Source organism: Lygodium microphyllum, chromosome 8, assembly GCF_053477565.2.
Source record: "Lygodium microphyllum isolate KBCC chromosome 8, Lygodium_microphyllum_v1.1.10, whole genome shotgun sequence".
Lineage (NCBI taxonomy): Eukaryota > Viridiplantae > Streptophyta > Polypodiopsida > Schizaeales > Lygodiaceae > Lygodium > Lygodium microphyllum.
Genome location: NC_141142.1, coordinates 59,178,411 through 59,190,429, shown reverse-complemented (window position 1 = coordinate 59,190,429; position 12,019 = coordinate 59,178,411). Strand labels below are relative to the sequence as shown.

Genomic DNA, 12,019 nt, shown 5'->3' with positions numbered 1-12,019 from the left:
TTCTTGGCCATTCGAGATGTCAAGTCAATCATGCAGAAATTTTGAAACGGTCGAGATGTGAAGTCGGATGGTTCAAAGAGGCCAAAAGGGCCAAGAAGAATTGAAAGATTGGGCATGCCTTTTTGGGGGGCCAAAGGCCCCCAATTAAAAATCAAAATGTTGTTAGGGGGGGGGGGTAGAGGGGGGGGCTTTTTTGAAATGGTGGCACCAGCCAAAACGACGCCTTTTTCCTCACACTGATTTTTTGGAGGGGGGAAATGACAGGTTGAAAGTAAGCCATAGATCATAGCAATGCAATGGATTCCACCAATCTTTTTCTCTCCGACATTGGTCTCCACTCGTACAATGGCTGCCTGATCAGAAAGTGGCAATTCTAGTCTTTCTCTCTCCTCTGTCAAGGAGAGGAACTGGGAGAGAGAAAGAGGAGAGAGAAGACTACTGAGAAGAAGAAGAAGAAGAGCAGAAGAGAGAGAAAGATAGTTACAAGGAGAGAGAAAGACTAGAAATAAAGAGAGAAAGACTAGAAGAGAGGGAAGGAAGACATGGAAGCTTGGAGAGCAAGGTGAAGGAGAAAGAAGACTTGTATATTTATCAGATAATGAAAAATTAAGTCTCTCTCACCTTATATACCAGCAATTGTAACTAGTATCTCCCCGTTATTAAATCCCCCTCTCTTACATCCTCCCTTCTCTCTCATCTTGGAGGTTGTTCATGTGCATGATTCAATGCAAGAAGGAGAAGGAATCAGATGCGAGAGGCTATTGGAATAAGTGTCCCAAGATGGAGGAGATTGTAGATTAGAGTTAGAGAGAGCGTTAAGGGCAGAAATTAAGAGTTAGAGGTCTCCCAACCATTAATTATGCGCCTCCAAAATCGAGTTTTTATGCATAAGCACTCGTTTTATTCCTTTCATGAAATGTGTTTGATGAAATTGTTTGTAAATGGATTCATTTGATTGCAAATGTTGAGATTTATCAAAAATATTGAAGAAAACCAAAAAATTGGGTCGTCTAACAATTTAAAACAAAATACGTAAAACCCATAATTAAGCAGTTTTCATAAAAATGATAAATTTTGAAAATTTAATTGTGATTTTAGGATTCATATGGGGTAGAAATGAATAAAAAATAAATACTCAATAATTGTGATCAGTCCCAATTCATAAATCAAAAATATCATAAATTTTATTGAAGTAAATGAAGAAAAATCATGAAAAAATAAGAAAATTTAGTTTTTTGTGCTAGAAAATTAGGAAAAAATATGTTTTATATCGGTGAATGTATGACATGGCTATAACATGAAGGCTAAGCCTCATTTCTACTATGTCTTCATGTTAAAGTCTATTTTTATTACTTTTTACAATAAAAATACATGAAAAAATGGCTCTTTACATCTATCAACGAAGCACAACCTAAACGGTAGGGGGGAAGTGGGGTTTTGATGCTTATTAGTTACTAAAATAATTTTAAATTTAGGTCTTTTTTTTGTGCACGCCATATAAGATAGCTTATAATTTAAGTTTAAAAGGGGTTAGGCCGCACGAGGATGCTCAAGGCTGACCCTTAGCAATATAGGTTGAAATCATTAAAACAAATTTTTGTTGCATTGCACAACGCTAATTTATAAATTATTTGAGCACTATGGCATTCACAGTTGCATTGCCCATATCACATGGTAACTCCTGGATGCATTGCAATTGGCTTCTTATACATGACCCACGTTGAATTATGAGGCACCTAAGCTGTAGGTTTAGATGTTTGGGTTCCTTGGAAGTTTTTCAAGTGAGGAAATTTCTATCTCCTGGATCTTTTAAAATAAGAGTGGATTTTGTTACATCTATGTTATTTGTGTTAGCATGATGCATCGAGGGGCCAATCCTCTCAATTTAGGAGAGTTGCAATGGGGCCACGACATTTAGCCGAAGGGGTGTCTCCTTATGTTTGTTATTACAAGGTATTCTATACTGATCTATGTGTAGGGACTCCCTCTGAGGAGTGTGGGGTTTAATTGTTGGACTACAATTTAAAACAAACGCTAGATTTACGATAGAAGTTAGGGCATTGGCCCTTGTATACTCTTGGCCATGAGACTGAGGGGGTGTGGTTTCTTGAGTACAGAGAGGTCCGCCTAGTACTTATAGCCCTAGTGTCGGCTCCGTTTTAAGTCCTGATAGGTGGTGCATTTTTTGAGAACCGCTAATAAGTGGAGGTTTCTATATCTTGGTCAATTGGGATCAATTGATTACTGTATGCCAAAAATTAATAAGCTAGACTCACAAGACCGCCAAGCCGAGCTTCAAAAGGAAAAAAGAGCTGAGCGAGCTAGACAGTAGGCCAAAATAAATAGAAGATATTCTCTACAAAGGAGTGGCCCGATATCCTTATAAGAACGGGGTCTTAGTAACCCTAGCTTGGCACACAGTCCATTAGGGGGAGGAAGCTCTAGTACTTCCCCCCTTTCAATCAGTCCATCCGATCATTACCATGGCGGCATCACCCATTGCAATTCCTGTTGGGACGACAGATTTTCCAGCCTTAGGGTTTCCTCTATCCATTTTTAATGGGTTAGTAGAGGAAGATGAAGATTTTCATAATATCAATGACTAACAAAAGTTGATGTTTAGCTGTTGGATTCAAGATGAGGGATACTTGATGATGTTCTTCAATATGACTTTGAAAGGATGAGCTACAGTGGAGGCTCGAACCATAACCACAATCAACTTATTCTTTGCATCCTTTTGAATAGATTTTGCCCGTGAAAGGGGAGGTCAGTATTGGCTACATGTCCTTCATGTTACACATCAAGAACCACACGAGAATGTCCATGGGCATGCCAAGAAAATGGAGGTATTTCAAAAATTGCAAACCTATATCCCTATTTCAATGCTGCTGAGTTGCAATATTTTGTGAATGGGTTATACTTTAACATTCAAGTGCAGTTGAGAAATATTGCTCTTGCTGACATTGATACGGCCATTATACAAGCAAAAGAGGTAGAATCGTAATTACAAGCAGCTTATGCCTCTAGGTTAGACTGGAATCTGAGTTTAGGATTTGGAAATACTTTAGCGTTGACAAACGGAGGTCAAGGGATGCCCATGAGTCCTCCTAATAAGAGAGGAAGCATAATTCTAAATGTGTCCATGTTGCCAGCTTCTCCTAGTCTGACCATGTCTATGACTAGTCAAATGGCTCCACTGACTGTTGGAAGCCCAATAATAAATCCTACCATTGTTCCAGGAAATCAAGAGCCAATCTCTAATAAAGTGGTTAGACCAATGGAATGACAGGTAGACGATTGCGGCTATGATTCGAGTGCCTCAAATGTCCTTGGCAAGGTTAAGGATATGATGAAGCACAATACTGATATGGTTAGTGAACAATATAGACAAATAGCTGTTGATGTTAATGTCCTTAAGAAGTAGCAAAACTTGATAGGGTGTCGACCCCCTGAAGCGAGTGCCCCTCAAGATTCAGTTCTAAGTGATGTGGTGTCCAAACGTCAAATGTGACATATGTGGAAAGTCCCGCCATTTAGCTGGTACCTATTGGAGTGAGATTAGCTCTCTCCAGCAAGGAAGTAAATAGCCAGGTCCAATTAATCATTGAGCGCACGGGAATAATATCCAACAAGTTGAAGGATCGAAACAAATATTACAAAGAGGGAAAGCCATGGTAGAGGAGCTACCTAGTGGCAATGGAGTATGCCTCATAGAAGCTATTTGCATCAGTGGCACTGAAGCTTTTATAACGTACGGTTTATTATGAGAGGTCAAAAGGGTAAAGAGGTTGACAAAGCCAATGAAAAATCTATCAAGGGAAACCCTAAGCAAGATGATAAGGGGACGCAAGTTCTTAATCCCAATATGAAAGGCAGACCTCTCAAGGTCATAGATGGTAAAGCTGACCTCAAGAAGGATAAGGAGTCACCAAAGAAGAAGGCAAAAGCCAAGAAAGAAGCACCAAAGCCGATTCGAAGACCAAAGGAAAGAATGGTCTGGTAAGAAAAGTGAGCTCTTGCTAGCTATCATAAATTTGATTTAGCAAGTTCTCTTTGCGAAGTTAAGATAGATGTAAATCTTCTACGATTGATTAAGTTGTCTTCAAGAGTGCGCAATGAGTTTAAGAAGATTCTATGCACTGGGTATATTGTTGAGCCCTTGGGAATAGCATGAGTAGGAGACGATTGGTTTGAGCATACTGAAAAGCATTGTTCGAAAAGGTAGCATCATATGTTGATGGAATACTAGTGGACCATGCTATTGTGGGCACAGGATTCTTTGTCAACATTATGAGTTTGGAATTGATGGAGAGGCTGGGACTAGAGTTAAAAAAAGATGCCTCCACGATCCTTTGAATGGCTGATGAAAATTTCAGACAACCTAAAGGTTGCATTACTAGATTCCATGTGACCATTGCCAATGTAGAATGCATTCTGGAGATCTAGCTATCAAGTGTTGCTAAGGCAGGCCATGGATATTGCAGCAGACTATCATGTTGATATACTCGTTGGTCGATTGATCTTTGGTCGAGGTGCTAGACGCATAATAGTAGATACTTATCCTGAATCTCCTTAGAGTGAGAGAGTTCCTTTATCTTTATCAGAGTTTGATAAGCTAGATGCGCCATTTGCTAGTGAGACGTCATCAAGTGACGAATCCAATGAGGGGTCCACTACGAAAGATATCTACCAAGTGACATTGAATGAGCCAATAGAAGTTGAGGAGAGGATAAGGGATGTAGATGTAATTGAGCTTGACCTTGGTACGATAAATAATTCACAGCCAATTAAATTAGGGTCCATGCTCAGTTTAGAAGAAAGGAAGGATTGTGTGTCCTTGATTCAAGAATTTCATGATATCTTTGCTTAGAGTTATGATGAGCTGAGAGGCGTTCCTCCCAGCCTGGCGATTCATATGATTCCTTTGAGGCAAGGTAGCCACCCTGTGCAATAGAAAGTAAGGCGTATGCCTTTTGAATTAAGGGACGAGCTATTTGAAGAATTGACAAAGCTACAAATGGCTGGTTTGATATTTTCGGTAGAATGGTGTTTATCAGTTATTATTAGAAATATTAATAATAAATAGATTCGGCTTTGCATAGATTTCAAAGAGCTTAATAAGTAGACAATTAATTATTATTAACTATTGCCATTCATTGATCAGATTTTGGATCAATTAGCAAGTAGGGAAATTTATTCGTTTATGGATTGCTTTGCTAGATATAACCAAATGGCTATTGGGAAGGAAGACAAATTAAAAATGACATGTATTACTGTCTTTGTGGTACCTTTGCATATCATGTGATGGCCTTTGGTTTATGCAATGCGCTTGGATCTTAGCAATGAACAACTAATGAGACCTTTAGTGATATCTCCCCAAAGGAGTTAAAAGTTTTTATTGATGATTTGGGGGTAGCCACCACAAGGGAACGACAATTGTTTTGAGGATTGTAGATAGTTTTTCATTGCTCTTAACCCTAGAAAGTGCATATTTGGAGTTCCCTATGGGTTGTTACTCGACCATGTGGTTAGTTCAGCTGTGACTGACCCTAAAAAGATAAATATAACAGTCTCTATGAGCGCACTACGTACTCCAAAAGAGGTGCACAACTTTCTATCATCAATGGGATATTATCAAATATTTATCAATGCACTGGCAGAAAGAGCATTGCCATTGACAAACCTCCTATCTTTTAACTTTATGTTTGAGTGGAATGAAGCCTGTCAAGTATCCTTTGAGGATGTGAAGTAGGAATTAGCAAAAGTGCCAATCCTAAAAGCACCCAGAAGAGCTAAAGTTTTCTATATATTTTTAATAGCCACAATGCATAGTATCAGGTGCTACTGTTTAGCTCAAATTTGGGAGAAGAAATAGTATCACCCAATTGCTTTTGCTAGTAGGAAATTGGGGGTATGTGAAATTAATTATACTTACATGGAAAATTTGTACCTTGGAATGGTATTTGCGACGAAGAAATTTAGGCATTATATTCTCTATGAGAAGATAATATTCTTTATGAAGGCAGAAGGACTTAGATTGTTGCTAAACAAATTGCAGCCACCTGACCATTTAGCAAAGTGGTTAATCACTTTGCAGGAGTTTGATTATGAGATTAGGAGCAAGCCACGAAAGATACATGGTATTGTAAAATTTCTTGTAGATTTCTGGGAGCCAAAGGAAATTTTGGTTGAGGGAAGTGATATCGAAGGTCTATTTAAAATCAATACAGCTTCTATTCCTTCCTGGTATGCAACTATAACGCATTGTTTATCTATAGGAGGATTTGGGACTGCTTTATCGCAGTCTGAAAAGAGAAAGATCAAGTAATAAGCATTACACTTTTTGATTATAGTGGGTGTCTTGTATCGAGGAGGAGTAGACAATATCTACCGTCATTGTGTAGTACTCCATGAGATACCATTTATTCTTGAGTGCCATGATTCAACATGTGGAAATAAAAATTATTGTCGAATTAACGCTCAAAAATCTCTTTGTGTTGGATATTGGTGGCCATCGATTTTCCAAGGCTTCAGTTATGTTAAGCATTGTGATGTTTGTCAAAGACATGATGCGAGAGAAAATCATAGGTGACCTCTAAATCCCATCTTGGTTATGTTACCCTTTGAAAAATGGGGTATTGATTTTGTGGAACCAATATACCCTTCATCAACTACGCGAAAGAAGTATATTATTGTAGCAACAAACTACTTTACAAAGCGGTCTGAAGCTTGAGCAACGGTGAAGGACAATGCTAAGGAGATGGCTAGTTTCATTATGGAGTAAATTGTTTGCCGTTTCGGTCTACCAAAGGAGATTGTGTATGATTGAGGGACACACTTGTTGAACAAGGTTATAGTGGCCCTGACTGAAACCTCGAGGATTAAGCACAACAAGACTACCTTGTATAACCCTCAAGCAAACGGTCAGGTTCAGAGTACAGATAAACAATTGGTACGAATCTTGTCTAAGATTATATCAAAAAGCAACCACGACTAGGATAAGAAATTATATGTGGCACTGTGGGCTTACAACACAACATTCAAGAGATCCATAGGCCACACCTCGTTCAAGCTCGTGTATGGGGAGTAGTGCGTTTTGCCACTAGAAATAGAGCTCCCCACTGCACATTTTTCCCTCATTCATTTGTTGGGAGAGGAAGAAGCGTTACAGGAATGATACACTTCCTTGGCACATCTTGATGAGATTTGGTTGCAAGCTTTACTACATCAAGTAGTAGGGAAGAGGAGAATGAAAGCCCTTCATGATCTTTGGGCTAAGAAGTACAAATTTGTAAAGGTCAGTTAGTGTTGTATTATGATGCCCGTCAGGATTTCTTTCCAGGAAAAGTAGAACCCAAATGGGATGGACCATACAAGATTGTACATTTAGAAAAGAATGGCTCTACGGCCCTTCTAGCAGATTTGCAGGGGGTAGAGTTTAAGACTAAAGTTAACTTTAATAAGTTAAAGTCTTACTATGTGTAAGGGCTGACGTGGGGCTTGGTGCTTGTGCAGATCCTTCAGGATTCAGCCTTAACGTGCAGTGGGTACCAAGACGAGCAGATGGGATGCATGATTCCCTATCTAGAGCATCCGTATCTTGAGCAACGTTACCACCAAGGTCGAGTAATCTTGTGGAGCAAAGGGTATCAGGTTACTGAGTGGCAAGACGGATCCTTTACATGGGAAATTAAGGTCTACTTCCACCATTGTCACAACGATTTTTTACTAGCGTTCCTATCAAGTTCAACAAAGAAGAAGTCATGCATCCCCTATCTCGCCTTGATTTTAATTATCATAAGTATGAGTGAGCTTATTATTATAGCGTGGCCTATCAATGAAGCTTGGGTTTATACTCTATATTTTGACAGAGCTTCCCGAAGGCCCGCTAAACATGCGAGCATTGGTGTGGTCATTAAAGATCCCTGACATAGGGTTGTCATGAAGATGGGAGTCTATTTAGGACCCTATTTTACTAATAACATGGTAGAATACAAGGTCTTGGTCATGGGGCTGAATATAGCCCGATGTGGTGGTATCCGTTGATTATTGGATTATTGGTCAAAGGTGATTCGCAGTTAGTAATCAATCAGCTAAATGGGAACTATAGTGTGTGGGATCCAATCTTACGGTGTCGTGTTGCTATGCGGACACAGTGTGAAAAACTCTAGAGTGCATCATCATTCGGCTTTCTTATTGATCTAGAGAGCCAATGCCATATTAGTCATTAATGTCAATGTTTGTAGTGTGGATGGTTCAAAAATACTAGATTTTTGGACAAGTTTAACCAAATTTTCATCTTTTTTATATTATTTTTTGTAAATATCCAAAAGTTGTAGACAACTTCTAGAATAGGATGACATGTAAGGAAAAAGTAAGTGGCTTTCACCTATTTTTGGGAAATTCTATGTAAAAAGAAGGATTGGCAAAATCGTGCGACGTGCGATTGTAGTTTTCAGGCAGTGAATAGCACTCCGAACTGGGAGAAGAAGGAGTGATCTAGGAGAATTCTGTTCAAGTGTCCTAATATTTTACCCCCCTTTTGGAGCCAACAGAAGCATTAGGAGAAATATGGATTCTCTTTTTTGCCCCTTAAGGGGTTTCTCTCACCTCTCTTTCTCTAAAAAGAGATTCCAAAATAATATTAGAATAAGAGATATTCTACAATCAAGCAAATCTCATATTTTTATTTTCAATAAATTTCATCTATTATTTTATTCTCAAACTGTAGGATAAGGTTAATTTTTCTCAAAATCCTCATAGCTAAAAAAATACAATTCTATTTTCTGTAAAAACGGAGCCAACAATTAATACACGATTGTTTAATGCCCTCATGACTTTTCAACATGAAAATATATTAGAATCATTCTCATTCTTGCGTCTTAAAAGGGCGGAAGCTAAAAAATGATATAAAACTACGTACACATCATATTTTAAGATTATTTTTTAACCAAAGACACATTTTTTACTCGAGAGTTTTCTTGTAAATTTTTATCATTTTTGAATAAGTATATGCCTATTTCTGGGCATTTCTTTGTTCCCTCTCAAAGCTCTAGTTTTGTCCGAAATTTTGTGTACTCTTTTGATTCCCAATTTATCTTCTCAATATGCAAAAATAAATTGGCAAGCTTCACCTCTATGAGTATTCTTTTATATCTTCTATTTCTTTAAACCCCTTCTCTTCCATCTACTCCTCTCCTTGAATCTCCCTTCACGCTGCTATCGCTTATCCCCGTGGTAGACTTTCAACCCCAAACGCTCCAACAACGGATATACCATCATGCATCCTTGGATATGTTACATATCTTTGAGATGGTGACTTGTCAATTAGTTCCTCGACAATGGAATCGCTTTGTAGATTCCGTGGCAAACTATGCTTTCGTGGAAGATATATTTTTCAATTGTGGTCCAGAGGAGCCCTTACACTTACCTCCTAACATTAGCCCTGGACTACTATGGGATTCTGCTAATATGTCATACTTCGGCCACCAATGGGTTAGTTTGGGTTATGAGTTAGGTAGCAAGTGAGCACCTTCCTACTCTGTCATGGACACATAGGATTGTGTATCGTCATATTCATGGGATGCCCCTTGCTATTTATGTAGGGGGTTAGCTAATAACCTGATGCACTTAGTGTAGGGCGTATGAGGCCTTATCCTTGGTTGATTTTGTGCTTTAATGGAGTAACTTTAGGACCGAGGGATGGTTTTAACAATACGTTGTGTTGGATGGTTGTAAAATGTTTTACTTCATAAGGCCAAGAGAGTCGATTTTATTGGTTGTGAAATGCTATATCTCTTTAGACCAAGAGAGCTGTATGCATGTTTGGTGCAGGTATGTTTAATGATTTTCTATTTTAGTGGTTGCATTACACAGATTGAACAAAGTGCCTGGAGGGAGCCTTTACTGTGGGGAAGCTTCTTCTGGCCATTCCAGGTGGTATTGTCACCTTTCTGAGGTTTTCCGTTAAGCTAATAATGTTATGTGGGGGTTACTTTCTTTTCCTTTGTTGGGGGCTAGCAATCAAGGCATGAAGTCCTAGGATTTGGTTACGAATATCTGGGGGAGATTTGAGTAGTTGTCTACCTCATGTTAGGACATTGTTAGGCATTAAAGACCTATGATAGAGGGTAGTCCTTGTGACCCTGTCCTTCTTGCTTGCTAGGCAGCTATCCTAGGAGTCCGTGCTAGTGTGAGGTAGTTAGAGAAGCGTGGCAAAACATTAAAGAAAAGAAGAGAAATTGTTGAACCTATCTAAAGATAACAAATTATAAAGGTGTGTAAAAAGGGGTTCTAACCCCTCAATAAGAAAAGAAAAGGAAAAGGAAGAAAACTCCTACAAGTAGTTGATTATCGTCTTGTGGAGGCCTGGTAGGTCCCTAGCAAGTTAAACCTGAGGAGGCCAATGCATTGTCTTCCTAGGGTTAACAGCTAGCTGAAAAGAAAAGAAAGGAAGACTGGAGCAGAAATAAAAGTGAGCAACAAGAAAAGGATTAAGTGTTGCCTCGCAAGAGCTTGGTAGGCTCTTGGGTACTGAGTCAAGACTTGAGGCCAATGCCTTGTTCTCCTTGGGTCACTCTATGCTCAGCTCCCTCCTTTTTACACACTCAAGTATGGAAATCTTGAAAGGAAATGTGCTATAAGAAGAAACTTTGATGACCAGGCTATAGGATTCCTCACCTAGTAGGAGGTTCTGGTCCAGTTGTCCTACGTTAGGTAGGTAGTTTAAACCACCACTAGGGTGACCTCTTTTATAGGCTTTTTAACCAATCCGTGTTAGAGCAGTTGGTTAGTGACTTGCTCTGGATTTCTGTCAGATTATGTTGGACCTATCCCTTGTTGATTATCATGCCTTGATTCTGTCAGGGGATAGGCTATGAGCTATGCTTGTGATTTATTGAATATATTTTTTTTTGTGGCAGCTTGATGCTTTCTTTGGTTATTGTTTATGCAAATCAATTCTTGTGGGATTCGACGGGCTAAGTTGCCCTATCCCACAGTCGCCAATGAGAGCAATTTTAAAAGACATGTCAAGTGCGGAAAAGAATAGGATTAATACAAATTTTAGGCAAGAATTTAAAACCGATGGAAGCGTGTAACATGTCCACCTGTTCCCTTCAGGACACGTCTTAGCAGTCCATCAAAAAAGAGGTCTAGAAGGCTCCGCCCGGCACTCCCATGGAATGTTATGGGGTTTGTGATCTAGGACTTTCCGTGTCTGCAATGTAGCGGAAGTATTCTGGCCGTTCCCACTTAGGACCGACTTGAATTAGGGTTTCCCCTAATGGTCATTTCCTAAACAACGACTAGCGTCGAACCCCAAGCGAACTACTTTACGCAGAAACGCCAGGGCCGAAGCTGATTCACACTGCACTTGGTTCAAGGAGAATGGGAAACGAGAGGGATGCAAGGCTCGACCTCCCTGCCATATAGTCCCATTCCGTTCCCCTAAAATAACATAAATCGGGATTATTATAACCTAGACTCTGGGTCAGCGCCCTTGCTATTCATTTCCTTTAAGAAGATCTCCTTGCTATTCTTTATGATTGAGAAAAGTTCCCGGCCAACCGAGACCACCCATCCGTAGGACGGACCCATGGCCACATCCACCGCAGTTTCCTCAGGTTGTTTTAGTTGTCTAATTACCTACCACATTTAGTTGGACATGCATCAAGCAACTTCCTTAATTATCCCGTTAGGCACGGGTTCCTTCACGTAATCTTAGCACTTGACATAGAAAAGCACTGTCAAACAAGTTCCTTTTCAAGAGGTTATCATATTTATCTTTGGAATACATTCATAAAGTCCAGCCTGCAGGCTTATCCATAATCCGCCCGAAGGCTATCCAGCAATCCACAGGGATCACTAATCCAAGATTCCGATCGTAGACTAGTACGCGGGCCTCGAGATCCAATCTCGAGTCACGTTGGCCTCTTGTGGAGGGCCCGAAAGACGAGGGATTTAGAGCCAGAGCCCCCCCTAGCACCCAAGCATCCTTCTGCTCCAAGTAGTGCCCAAC

General features: G+C 39.7%; 1 long non-coding RNA gene across 1 annotated transcript in view; it reads left to right on the top strand.

Annotated features, from left to right (window-relative positions):
- The first annotated feature begins 1,934 nt into the window (after window positions 1-1,934).
- Window positions 1,935-12,019, top strand: part of LOC148032350 (uncharacterized) — an 89,813-nt gene continuing 79,728 nt past the window's right edge. Inside the window, exon 1 of the long non-coding RNA XR_015691617.1 lies at window positions 1,935-2,846. This is a non-coding gene — a long non-coding RNA (uncharacterized LOC148032350). The remainder of the gene's footprint in view (window positions 2,847-12,019) is intronic.